The 13,745-nt window shown below is 50.0% G+C and overlaps 1 non-coding gene across 1 annotated transcript; it reads left to right on the top strand.

The window, feature by feature from the left end:
• Positions 1-1,923: 1,923 nt before the first annotated feature.
• TRNAP-UGG lies at positions 1,924-1,995 on the top strand. Its single transcript has one exon. It is a non-coding gene; the product is annotated as a tRNA-Pro (tRNA).
• Positions 1,996-13,745: the final 11,750 nt, after the last annotated feature.

Here is a 13,745-nt window from a genome sequence, read left to right as displayed (position 1 = left end):
GTCTGCTGATTTTTTTTTCATATTTATCTATTGATTTATTAAGGGCTGGCTTTCCCAAACTTATGATGGGTCTCCTTTTTTTCTGCTCCCAAGTCAAGCCGATGGCCTTAAACCCTCAGGCTCATCAGGAGTAGGGAAGTAGCACTCATCCAGGGCCCCCATGTGACATAATTCAGTTTCCAAGTTTTCTGGGAAGGACCCTGAGCTACAGTGCTGCTTTTTTCCCCCCACAAGGAGTTAGGATTCCTGAGTTCTCTTTCTAGCTCCTGGTGGAGAAGGTAGGCTCTAGCTGTTGAAACACAGGGAGACTGATAATCAGGACTCCCAGATTCTCCTGGCTCTACCCCATGCCCTGTGACCTTGCTTAAATCCCTTCCTCTCTCTATGGCTCAACATTTCCACACGCAAAACAATCCGTATGACATAATGCAATTAATGATATCCCTTCCTACAGCTGAAATCCTCTCCCAGTAGGCACATTAATGACCTACCTGCTAAGCCAAGTGAGAGGAAAAGGGGCCACAGCAGCACTGCTCTGGGGATAGGAATCCAGCCACACTCCATCCTTTGGCTTCGCTTGTGATGGGGGATGCTCTGTGCCAACAAGCTCTGTCCCAGGTGGACTTGGATCTCAGTATTTGTAGAGGCTTGGTTCAAATGGCCTCTCCCTAAGACAGCCCTGCCTACATTTTTCCTCCGTCTGTCTCCTCTGAGGTGTGTCTCCATGATCCCAGAGCACACCAGAAAGAAGGGAAAGCTCCTTTCTGCTCTCTTCTCTGCATTGGTGGTATCTGCAGAAGAAGCTGAGTGGATTATAATGGTTGGCATCTATGCTCAGAGAGGGCTTCTTTCAGAACTAATGAATGTGAGGCACATCACAAACTACAAAGGAACTGATCCACTTGGTTACAGTGCTGAAATGCCCCTACACAGTGGCACTGCCCAGGGATCATGCCTCTGGTGCTGAAATGCTGTTGCTGTCACCAATTTAATGTCTTTTATCCTATCATTTGTAGAGGCACTAGAAAGAAATAGCACACATGGCTGGGATAATGGGTCAGGACAGAGAGGCACCAGCAGAGCTGTGTAGGGGGAGAGTCCAAGTCTGGGATTTGGGGGGGCTGCAGGGTGTGATTGAGGGGTACCTACAGCAAGGTCATGAGGTTCCTGAGTTCCCCTGGGTGTGATGGTGTACAAGGAGGGAGGCTGGCCTGGCAGGGAGTACCCACTTTCAGGGCTGACTGGGGAGGTAACTCAGGGCTGCTGCCCCATCTTTTCAGTTCATCTGTAATTAAGAAGAGGACAGGAGGGGCATCACATGAGGATAAGGGAAGGTCTAGTCCAGGGCCCCAGCACTGTACACACTGGACAAGCCAGTTTGTCATCTGTCTTTGCACAACTTCGTCATATTTCCGCTGCCAGTCCCACCCAACTGGGGCATCCACACCCTGGGCAGACCCTAAACCCGTCGGACTAGTGGGTGTGTCCAGCCTGCATCACACCAGTGGACCCAATCTGGGATGGCAGAACCCAGGAGCCCTCTTCTCAGCTCTTGATTCACCCTCACCATTGGAGGAAGTGGTGGGGGGAGGAGGGGGAAGGTTAAGGTACATTTATCGTTTCCTCCTGTCTTCAGTGGAGACCATGCAAAGGAACAGACCCTCATTGTAGTTTGAGCTTTCCCAGAGATCTACCCTACCTCCCATATTCTTTAATAAATCCCATCCACCATGCAAAAACCAAGCTGCTGGGCCTCTGGATGATGCTAATGTCAAAAATGGCAGTGCTTAGGTCAGGGGGTCCATGCCACAAGTAGCAGCCTCTGTGCATGATACCCAGAAGATTAAAGAGAGGTCAGGCGGCACAATGGCAGACAGGGTAGGGAGTAAAAAGCAGAGCAGCCAATCCAGCCCCATACAGTCTGGCTCGTTGGTCTAGGGGTATGATTCTCGCTTTGGGTGTGAGAGGTCCCGGGTTCAAATCCCGGACGAGCCCAGCTTTTAGTGCTAACCAAACAGTTCTCCCACAGCATCTCAGGAAAACGAGGGTGTCAGTTGAGGTCCTCAGCTGCCTGTACACCAATGCCAAGAGCATGGGGAATAAGCAGGAGGAGCTACCCCCCCTGCTCTCTAGTGGGCAATATGACTTGGTAGGGATCATGGAGAGCTGGAGGGACTCCTAGCGTGACTGGAGCATAGCTGTAGAGGGCTACACCCTGCACAGAAGGGACAGAGCAGGGAGAAAAGGTGGAGGGGTAGCTCTCTATGTGAGGGAGCAGTACATCTCTCTGGAGGCTGACATTGGCTCCAAAGAGAAGTGGCTTGAAACCCTCTGGGTCAAGCTATGGGGGGAGTGAAGTGAGAGACACCTAACTGTGGGCATTTACTACAGGCCACTGAACCGAGGGCAGGAGCTGGATCAGGAGTTCTCTCGAGAACTGACAGAGGCCACACACGAAGGGACTTGGTAGTCGTGGGTGACTTCAATTACCTGGCCATAGATTGGGAGGAACACTTGGCTAGGTCAGATCGTTCATGCAGTTTCCTGACTGCAATCAAGGAGCTCTTTCTGACCCAGGAAGTGCAAGGGCCAGCCAGAGGTAACGCTCTCCTGCACCTGGTCTTGGCCGAAGGAGATGACCTGGTGTATGGCTTGAACATTGAGGGAAACCTGGGCGACAGCGACCATGGAATTATCAGGTCTGCAGTCTGCCGCAAGGTTGACAAATTGACCAGCAGGATTGAAGTCCTGGCCTTCAAAAACGCTGACTTCAACAAGTTCAGGGCAATAGTAGGGGAGGCGATATGGGACCAGGAAGGGAAAGCGAATGGGGTGCATGAAGAATGGTCATTGCTCAAGGACACGATCCTCGAAGCACAAAAGATAACCATTCCTGCAAAGAGGAAAGGTAACAGGAGGACTGGCAAGCCCTCTTGGCTTTATAGGGACATTGCAGTCCTCTTAAAAAAGAAAAAAGAGGTATATACACAGTAGAAGCTAGGGACGGTCCTCAAGGAGGACTATACTTTAGTGGCCAACACTTTAGGGAAATGATCAGGAAAGCCAAGGAGGCAACTGAGTTTAGGTTAGCCATGGGAGTCAAGGACAATAAGAAGTCCTTCTTTAGGTATGTTGGCAGTAGAAGGAAAACAAAAGGAAATTTGGGACCCCTGCTTAACACCTTGGGACAGCTGGTAAACAATGTTCAGGAAAAAACTGAACTCCTGAATGCCCACTTTGCTTTGGTATTTCAACAGACCATGGTGAAAGTCATGAGATAAGGCTCATAGTGGGCATGCTGGGACTGACAGCCTCCTCACTATGGATGTTGAGTGGGTGCAATACCAACTAGAGGAGCTAGACATTTACAAGTTAGCAGGACCGGATGGACTCCATCCAAGAGTGCTGAAGGAGCTGGCTGGGGTCATCGCAGAACCCCTGGCAAAACTTTTTCAGAATTTGTGTTGCACAGGGAAGATCCCTGAGGATTGGAAGAGGACCAACGTTGTGCCCATCTTCAAGAAGGGGAAGAGGGAGGACCCAGGCAGCTATAGGTCAATCAACCTAACCTCCACCCCAGGGAAAATCCTGGAAAAGCTCATTAAAGAATCTATGTGCGATACGCTCGTGGAAGGGAAGATTCTGAACGACAGCCAGCATGGCTTTGTCATGGGTAGGTCTTGTCTTACCAATCTCATTTCCTTCTATGACCAGGTCTCTCGCCACCTGGATATGGAAGACAAGGTAGACATTGTATACCTAGACTTCTGAAAGGCTTTTGATCTAGTATCCCACCATATCCTTATGAGAAAACTGGAAGATTGTGGGCTCAGCTGCTTAATGGTTCAGTGAGTGGGAAACTGGCTACAGGGTAGGGCCCAGAGAGTTCTCATGAACGGATCTGTGTCATCTTGGCACAAAGTGGCCAGTGGTGTCCCTCAGGGCTCCATGCTTGGACCGGTGCTTTTCAACATCTCTATCAATGATTTGGATGGGGGAGTGAAAAGCTCGCTGGCAAAGTTCATGGATGACACCAAGTTATGGGGCAGTGTGGCCACACCAGAAGATCGGTTGCTGATACAGGTGGACCTGGACAGGCTAGAGAGCTGGGCACACTGGAACCAGATGAAGTTTAACACTGCCAAGTGTAAGGTGCTCCATCCGGGGGCAAATAACCCTCAACACACATACAGGCTTGGAGATGACAGCCTTACCTGCACCACAGCTGAAAGGGACCTAGGGGTAAAAACTGACCGTCGCATGAGCATGAGCCGTCAATGCAATGCGGTGGCTAGCAGGGCAAACAACACGCTGGCATCCATCAACTAATGCATCTTGTGTAAAACTAAGGAAGTGATACTCCCACTGTACTCAGCATTGGTGAGACTGCAGCTGGAGTACTGCATCCAGTTCTGGGCGCCTCACTTCAATAAGGACGTGGAAAAACTTGAGAGGGTCCAGAAAAGAGCTACCTGTATGATCAGGGATTTGCAAGGCAAGCCATGCGAGGAAAGTCTGAGGGACCTGGGCCTCTTTAGCCTAATGAGAGGGGACCTGATAGCGGCTTACCGCTACATCAGAGGAGTGCATCAGGAGCTCAGTGAACAACTGTTCACTAGGGCACCCCTAAGGAAGATGAGGGCCAATGGCTATAAACTCCTGGAAGGCCGCTTCAGGCTTAATACCAAAAAAACCCCTGCTTCACTGTCAGGATGTCCAGACAGTGGAATAAACTCCCTCTAGAGGTGCCACAGGCACCTACCCTGGAGGTTTTCAAGAGCAGACTGGACAGTCACCTCACTGGGGTCCCTTGACCCTAGTTATGTTCCTGCCTAGAGCAGGGTGGGGCTGGACCTGATGATCTGCAAGGTCCCTTCCAGCCCCTAACAATCTATGCATCTATAAATCTATAGAGCAGGAAGAAGAAAACAGCAATAGATATGGCAGAGGAAGGGGATCAAGGTAGTACTCGAGCAGGGTTCAGGTCTCATTTGTGGCATGCCTGCCAATAAGGTTGGTCTGTAGTAGCATAGTCTAATATTAGTAATGGTTCTTCCCATAGTACAGAAGGGGCTGGGCACACAGAGGGGTGACTGTGCCTGTCTGGGGTGACAGTACCCAGGATGGAGCATAAGGCTGGGTACTTCCAAAAGTCCTAAGAAAAGTGGATAGAATTCAGGACATGACTCAGGTGAAATATTTTCCATTTATTATTAAAATATACAAAAAATCTACTGAATAAATACGTGAGTACTGAATACAGCAGGACTTCATGAATCCTACTCTGTGCAAACCTGGAAACTTTTAATGCAAGAAGTAAATTAAAAACGATCGACAAGATCTTTTGAAACAAAATGTGTAGCTAGCATGTCCCGGCCAATATACAGTCACCAGGGGCAGAAAACTTCAAGTATATGGATTCAAGGATTCTGAGAGGGACAGAATATGAGTTATTAGGGTCCCATTTGGCCAGATGCTTTCAGGTCACACTGGGAGAGAGGGTCCCTGTCCACAGTGAGATCAGGGCTGCAGTGTACCAGGTGCTACACAGTAACAAGGAGAAAGTGGCTCTGCTTCAAAGAGCTGTACTGCAAGGCAGTCAAATATAAGTGCTGAGCAAAATACAAATATTTCAAGATAAGTAGCTCCTGCAGAGTCAGAGGAACAGAAAAGTCCAAGAACCCACTCCCTAACCACGGCCAGGGATAGAAACCAGGAGTCTGGGGTTCTCTGTAGCAGATCATCCTTTGTGTTTCACTTTTCTTCTACTGCTTCTTTCTTTTGGGCTGCAACACAGCCATATAGCTGAACTCAGGACACCTGGGTTCTCTGCCTGCTTTGTCACCCCCTGCTCAAGAATCAGCCTCAGCTGGGCCACAAGCTGATCTATCTCAGGGGTGCTCTCTAAAGGACAGCTCCATGTATCATGCAGCTGAGGACTAACATGGTATCTCTTGGGTCACCGCTGAATATGAAGGCTGTTGATAAACCAAAGGGTAGCCGGAAGGGTCAGACCCGACGAGCCCATTCTGGATGGCTGTAGGCAGGAGCACTGTTCAGTCCTTTCTTCCACCAGTTGGACTTGCGGACGCTCAGCCCTTGGAATAGCTGGTGAGTCTAGTAGAACTGGTAGGAGGTGGGAGCAGCTCGAATGGACTTCAGCAAAAATGCGAACTGCAGAAGACAGAAGAGGATAGCAGGGGAAGGGATTATAGCTGGGGGGAGGGAGTGTCTTTAGAGGCTGCACTCCCATCCCAGAGCCCAGAAGTCCTGACTCGCAGAACGTGGACGTGGCAGGGGGTGTGTATCCAGGCAGCACCTCCTGGCAGGCCTGAGAAAACTTTTAGTATTGCCCTCCCCCGCCCCTTCGTCAGAGATAATGATAATAATAATTTTAAAATTACCCTTTTCAGGCTCCCTTTCTGTCCGAGCCCCGGGCAACCACCTGGTTCACTCATGCCCTGTGTCCGAGCTAGTGGCTCTCAACATTTTTAGACTCAAGGCACCCTTTCATAAATTCAGGGCACCCCTTGGAAAATGCTGGCTCTTAGTTTTCCCTCTTTTTTGACTACAGAAAAATAATAGAGCAGCTCTTCTGTTGCAGGGAACTCAGGAAGACCAGAGTGGGCCAGACTGTTTTTAACCATTTACTCATTTGAAAGCTCTTGGCTTATCTTGTGAATCATGTTTGCACACCTAGCAGTGCTTAAATGGCACCCTGGTTGAGAATGGCTCATCTAGACATACTGTCTTGGCAATGAACTCCAAAGTGGGTGCTGTATTGCCCTCTAGCGGCTGCTTTGCATAGGGGCTAGCCTACTACTGGGTATCACTGCAGACTGCCAGCTGGACAGTACTCCTTCAGCTCCAGTGAGAGCGCTCAGTACTGCTGGTCCCTGGGGTCCCATCCCTGTCCCCTCACCATCCACAGTGCTCCACTGCTTGAGCACCCTGCCCCTGGTTGCCACTTCTTGATGGCTTCCTTACCACACAGCAGAAGATGAGTGTGACCACAGCAGCCAGACAGATCAGGATAATGGCCCAGTATGGGAGGACATTGTCTGCAGCATCTGGAGAGCACAGGGAGGGAGGTCAGGGCAGTGGGGGAAAGCATAATAATCCAGTGCTACCCATGTGGGCAGGAGGTGGGTGCACAATTCCCTCTTCTGGAGGAGGCCCCAGGACCTCCACCTCCCCCAGCTTTCCCTGCCTGGTTGGAACAGCCTGCCTCCTCCCACATTGGAGTCTCCATCTTCCGTGCATGGCATGGGGCAGTCGGATGAGTCAGTGAACAAACAAGAGAAGGAGACAGATATTGCACCCCAACCTGACTGGGACTCTCGACAGTGGGAATTGAGCTGGGAGCGCTTTGTGCCCCAGAGTGCATGCTTCTATGACGTGAGTTAAAACCCTGACTCTGTGGGGAAGGCTGTGCAAGGGGTGATGTGCTATCTGTGGCTCAGCTGCCAAAGGAGGGGGTGCATAATAGCACAAGAGAGGGGAAAGGGGCCATGTCAGGAAGGAAAGGAAAAAGAGAGAGAGGGATAAATGAATGAAGAAAGGGATGTGGAGTGATTCCGAGAGAAAGGATGAAGTGGTGGAAGGCTCAATAGGAAATGGGGGCCAGTAGATCCCAAGGTCTTGGGATGCAGACATCCCAAGGGTCTTGGGAACAGGTCCTGTAACAAAATAGGACATGAGGGACCAGGCTACCACTGCTTTTATACCTAGACTATCCCTGGACAGTGGGGTGGGAAAAAGCCACCTCTGCTGCACCATCTTCCCTAGCCTTGGGGACTATACCTTGCACCAACCCCTTCCTGTGGGCTAGGGCTTGTGGCTGTGCATGAAAGTCAAAACAGCCTGTTTGTGCCTGCTCTTACCAGAAGTGGTGAGAGTGCTCTGCCCAGGAACGATGGTGGGACTGGATGAGGCAACACTGGAGCCAGATGGGCCCTGAGATGTGAGTAGCACGGGGCCACTGACATTTGAACCTGCCCCAGTCACGGAACTACGGCTGGTCTCAGCTCCTGGCTCTGAAAGAAAGAGATGGGAAGTGTCAATAAACTGCACACACAGGCGTGTGTGGTTTGTGGTGCTACAAACCTCCCTGTGGTACCACAAATCATCTGTGTTACATGTTAAACTGTGCATGGTGCTGCTAATTTGCAGTGCTGGAGCAAAAATTGCTACCGGGAGTTCCTGGTAGCAAAAAAAAAAAATCTTGAAAAAAAAGTTGTGCAAAGCATGCCAAAGTGGAGTGCGCAGGGACAAACATAGAGACGGGGGAGTCTCTGTGCACTGTGGAGCCCCTGCACTGAGGCACCCTGTACCCAGCCAGCCGCTGCCTGGCTGGCGCACCATGTGCCTCCAGACAGGGGAGTAGGCAGACTTGGGTTGGCTGCTTCCCTGTCTCCATGTGCCTCAGCACCAAAGCACATGGAGCCCCCATCTTGAGGCACCCTGCAGCCCAGATAGCCACTCCAGAGCTGACTGGGGTGTGAAGTGCCTCACTGCAGAGGCTCTGCAGTGGAGCCCCTGCACTGAGACATGCAGAGACATGGGAGCAGCCAGCTCAGGACTGCCTGCTCCCCTGTCTCGAGGCACGCTGTACCCCAGCCAGCCAGGGAGCAGCTGGCTGGGGTGCAGGATGCCTCAACAAAGGGGCTCCACAGTGCACAGAGACAGGGGAACAGTGTCTCCACCCTGTGCCTCAGCCAGCCACCCCTGCAGCACATGGAGCAGTGGGACAATGTGTCACGCTGCAAAATGCACAGGCAAAGGTGCGCACTGCAGCACAAAGTAGTGACACAAACTTGTGCCACTACTATTTGTGCTGCTGCCAATGTATGCCCCTGCTTGTATGGATGCGTCCATGAAGTCTTCTACGTGAAGCATCAGATCCTTTCTCCCAAGAGCTACAAGGGTCTTGGGAACAGGTCTTCTAACAAAGCCCACTGGTTGGGTCACAGGCAGGGATCCAACCAGTCACATCCATTTCTAAGAGCAGGAGGTGCTGACACTTCAGCTAAGAGCCAGGCATAGGTGAGGTATAATTTGTTTCAAACCAATCCAGCCTTTCTGTCTATCAAGTCCCCTGACCACTTCTACCCAGATTTGCACTACTAACACTCTGTGCCCTGATGAGGTACAGCAGGTTACAAAACAGTCCGAGCCATAAGTGTGTAGCTTTTAAAGAAATCTGAGGAGCAGGTGTCAGCCAGAAAGCTCTGCTCCGCTTTGACCGGGGAGTAGCAAGTGTTCCCTTGCCATGTCCTTTAGTTGAAAAAAAAGCTGCCAGGCTTGATAAATGGGTCACTTTGTGAAATTCTGTAGCCTGTCTTATGCTTTCCTCTTGGTTTATGGCTAGCTGCAAAGGTATGAGTAAAGTGATATATCTATAACAATTATAGATACATCTGGACACTAAAGGGGGATAAAGATTTATGATTTTTTTTTATGTATTTTATTCCCAATTCCTATTAAATTAGACACGCAAACTACAGGGTCCATGGAGCAGTGAACCACAGTAGGGAAAAGAGCTTGGAAAGGTTATGCTTTAGCATCTGTCAGGTCAGCTTGAGAACTTTCCATAAATTTTGTCATTTCAACCTCCCCCCACCCTTTTCTTGTGAAATGACCATGACCAGCTCCAAGTATTAGTTATACTAAGCCCTGATCATGGAGACACCTCTGTGCCCATAACTCCTTAATTTCTGGGAATAAGAGACCCACTAGGGTTCTTCAAGACAGGGTCAGCTCTAGTGGGGATCAGCTTTTGCATTGATCTGGCCAGAACCCACCTAGGACATCCTGCCCCAGGAGCACTCAAGGTAGCATGTGCTACATGGTGGCTCCTGTGGGTGTTCAGTGGAAATTAAATATTCTACTGTCCATGACATTTTTGATGGAAACCCTTCTGTAAGAGGCAGTATTGCTCAGTAGCTACAGAGCCTTTGCCTAGGACTTGGAAGACCTGGGTTCAGTTTCTAGCTCTGCCTGTGACCCATTCTGGAACTTTGGGCAAGTCATTGCCATTTTCTGTGCTTCTGTATTAGCTAGTGAGTGATTAGGAGCAAGAACTGTCCCCTTGTGTAGCTGTGTAGCTGATCAACACAGCCCTGATCTCAGCAGGGATTTTGGCACATATTGAAAAGTGAATTTACCCAGAGTGGGAGCAGAGGATGGTGTGACACTGATGCTGATGGAGCCAGATGATCTTGGAGAGGTAGCTGAAGTCCAACTGGTAGTAAAAGTGGAGGTTGGGGTGGATGCATGCATTGCAGTGGTGACAGTAGAGATTGCAGTGGATGTTGTGGCAGCAGAGGTCTTAGTGGCCAAAATCAATGTGGTGTTGGCAGTGGAGGTCATGGTGGAAATCGAGGTCTCAGCGGTGGCAGTGGAGATTGCAGTGCCTGTAGACATTTCTTTGGTGATAGTAGAGACTGAGGTGGATGTAGGTGCCTCAGTGGTGACAGTGGGGGTTATTATGGAGGTTGGTGTCCTGGTAGTGACAGTGGAGGCCTCAGTAGATGGTATCTCAGTGGTGGTAATGGATGTCTTGGTGGATCTAGACATATCAGTGATATCAGTGGCAGTTCCAGTAGATGCAGATGTCTCCATGGTGAGAATGGCATTTGAGAGGGATGTGAGTGTCTCTAGGCTGACAGTGGAAGCCTCAGTGTATATAGATGTCTCAATTGGGACAGTGGGGGTTGCATTGGATGGGAACATTTTGGTAGTGACAGTGGAGGGTGTAGTGGGTGTCTTGGTGATGACAACAGAGGTTGTGGTAGACGTGGGTATGTCAGTGGTGACAGTGGAAGCCTCAGAGGATGTAGCCCATGTGGTGGTGGCAGTTGGGGTTGTAGAGGGTGTAGGTGTCTCGCTGATGATGGTTGTGGTTGCAGTGGATGTGGGCATTATGTTGGTGGTAGCGAATGTTGTTCTAGGTGCAAGGGTATCATCAGTTAAAGTGGAAGATGCAGCAGATGTAAATGTTTCTGTGTTGACAGCTGAGGTCAAAATAGATGCAGGTGTCTCAGTAGAGAATGTGGGAGTTGTGATCAATGCAGGTGTCTTGGTGGTGATACCAGTGTTTGTAAGTGGTACAGGTGTGGCAGTGGAGATCATGGTCGGAGGTTGTGTTGTGTAAGTTACAGTAGAAATCTGGATGGATCTAGGTATCTCTGTGGTAGTTTTAAGTGTCTCAGTGGTGGATGTGGTGGATGTAGAAATTTTTGTGGTGACAGGGGAGATAGAGGTGGATGTAGGTTTCTCAGTGGTGAGAACAGAGGTCACGGTGGATGTTGGTGTCTCAGTAGTGACAGTGGAGGCCTTGGCAGATGCAGAACTTTTGGTAGTGAGAGTGGAGGTCATGGTCGATGCAGATGTCTTGATGGTAAGTGTGGAGTTTGTGATGGGTGTAGGCTTCTTGGTGGAGACAGTGGACACGTCTGTGGATGTAGGTTTCACTGTAGTGACATTGTAGATCATGGTGGATCTAGATGTTTCGGTGGCATGAGTGGAGGTCTTGATGGATGTAGGCAGTGTGGTGGTGGAAGTAGAAGTCATGGTGGATGTTGGTAACTCAGAGGTTGTGGTAGGTGTAGGTGTCTTGCTGCTGAGAGAAGAGACTGCAGTGGATGTGAAAGACTCAGGAGCAACAGTGGTGGTTGATGTGGATGTCTTGGTAGTGAAAGTGGAGGTGTCAATGGATGTAGCTGGCACAGCGGTGGCAGTGGAGGTCATAGTAAGTGTAGGTGTCTGGGTGGAGACAGTGGAGTTTGTGATGGGTGTAGGCGTCTTGGTGGAGACAGTGGACATGTCTGTGGATGTAGGTTTCACTGCAGTGACATTATAGATCGTGGTGGATGTAGATGTTTTGGTGGCATGAGTGGAGGTCTTGATGGATGTAGGCAGTGTGGTGGTGGAAGTAGAGGTCATGGTGGATGTTGGTAACTCAGAGGTTGTGGTAGGTGAAAGTGTCTTGCTGCTGAGAGAAGAGACTGCAGTGGATGTGAAAGACTCAGGAGCAACAGTGGTGGTTGATGTGGATGTCTTGGTAGTGAAAGTGGAGGTGTCAATGGATGTAGCTGGCACAGCGGTGGCAGTGGAGGTCATAGTAAGTGTAGGTGTCTGGGTGGAGACAGTGGAGTTTGTGATGGGTGTAGGCGTCTTGGTGGAGACAGTGGACATGTCTGTGGATGTAGGTTTCACTGCAGTGACATTATAGATCGTGGTGGATGTAGATGTTTTGGTGGCATGAGTGGAGGTCTTGATGGATGTAGGCAGTGTGGTGGTGGAAGTAGAGGTCATGGTGGATGTTGGTAACTCAGAGGTTGTGGTAGGTGAAAGTGTCTTGCTGCTGAGAGAAGAGACTGCAGTGGATGTGAAAGACTCAGGAGCAACAGTGGTGGTTGATGTGGATGTCTTGGTAGTGAAAGTGGAGGTGTCAATGGATGTAGCTGGCACAGCGGTGGCAGTGGAGGTCATAGTAAGTGTAGGTGTCTGGGTGGAGACAGTGGAGTTTGTGATGGGTGTAGGCGTCTTGGTGGAGACAGTGGACACGTCTGTGGATGTAGGTTTCACTGCAGTGACATTATAGATCGTGGTGGATGTAGATGTTTTGGTGGCATGAGTGGAGGTCTTGATGGATGTAGGCAGTGTGGTGGTGGAAGTAGAGGTCATGGTGGATGTTGGTAACTCAGAGGTTGTGGTAGGTGAAAGTGTCTTGCTGCTGAGAGAAGAGACTGCAGTGGATGTGAAAGACTCAGGAGCAACAGTGGTGGTTGATGTGGATGTCTTGGTAGTGAAAGTGGAGGTGTCAATGGATGTAGCTGGCACAGTGGTGGCAGTGGAGGTCATAGTAGGTGTAGGTGTCTGGGTGGAGACAGTGGAGTTTGTGATGGGTGTAGGCGTCTTGGTGGAGACAGTGGACACGTCTGTGGATGTAGGTTTCACTGCAGTGACATTATAGATCGTGGTGGATGTAGATGTTTTGGTGGCATGAGTGGAGGTCTTGATGGATGTAGGCAGTGTGGTGGTGGAAGTAGAGGTCATGGTGGATGTTGGTAACTCAGAGGTTGTGGTAGGTGAAAGTGTCTTGCTGCTGAGAGAAGAGACTGCAGTGGATGTGAAAGACTCGGGAGCAACAGTGGTGGTTGACGTGGATGTCTTGGTAGTGAAAGTGGAGGTGTCAATGGATGTAGCTGGCACAGTGGTGGCAGTGGAGGTCATAGTAGGTGTAGGTGTCTGGGTGGAGACAGTGGAGTTTGTGATGGGTGTAGGCGTCTTGGTGGAGACAGTGGACACGTCTGTGGATGTAGGTTTCACTGCAGTGACATTATAGATCGTGGTGGATGTAGATGTTTTGGTGGCATGAGTGGAGGTCTTGATGGATGTAGGCAGTGTGGTGGTGGAAGTAGAAGTCATGGTGGATGTTGGTAACTCAGAGGTTGTGGTAGGTGAAAGTGTCTTGCTGCTGAGAGAAGAGACTGCAGTGGATGTGAAAGACTCGGGAGCAACAGTGGTGGTTGATGTGGATGTCTTGGTAGTGAAAGTGGAGGTGTCAATGGATGTAGCTGGCACAGTGGTGGCAGTGGAGGTCATAGTAGGTGTAGGTGTCTGGGTGGAGACAGTGGAGTTTGTGATGGGTGTAGGCGTCTTGGTGGAGACAGTGGACACGTCTGTGGATGTAGGTTTCACTGCAGTGACATTGTAGATCGTGGTGGATGTAGATGTTT

This window comes from Alligator sinensis, unplaced genomic scaffold, assembly GCF_000455745.1.
Source record: "Alligator sinensis unplaced genomic scaffold, ASM45574v1 scaffold979_1, whole genome shotgun sequence".
In the NCBI taxonomy this organism is placed as follows: Eukaryota; Metazoa; Chordata; order Crocodylia; family Alligatoridae; genus Alligator; species Alligator sinensis.
The sequence above is the reverse complement of the archived record's forward strand: the minus strand, read 5'-3'. Positions and strand labels throughout refer to the sequence as shown.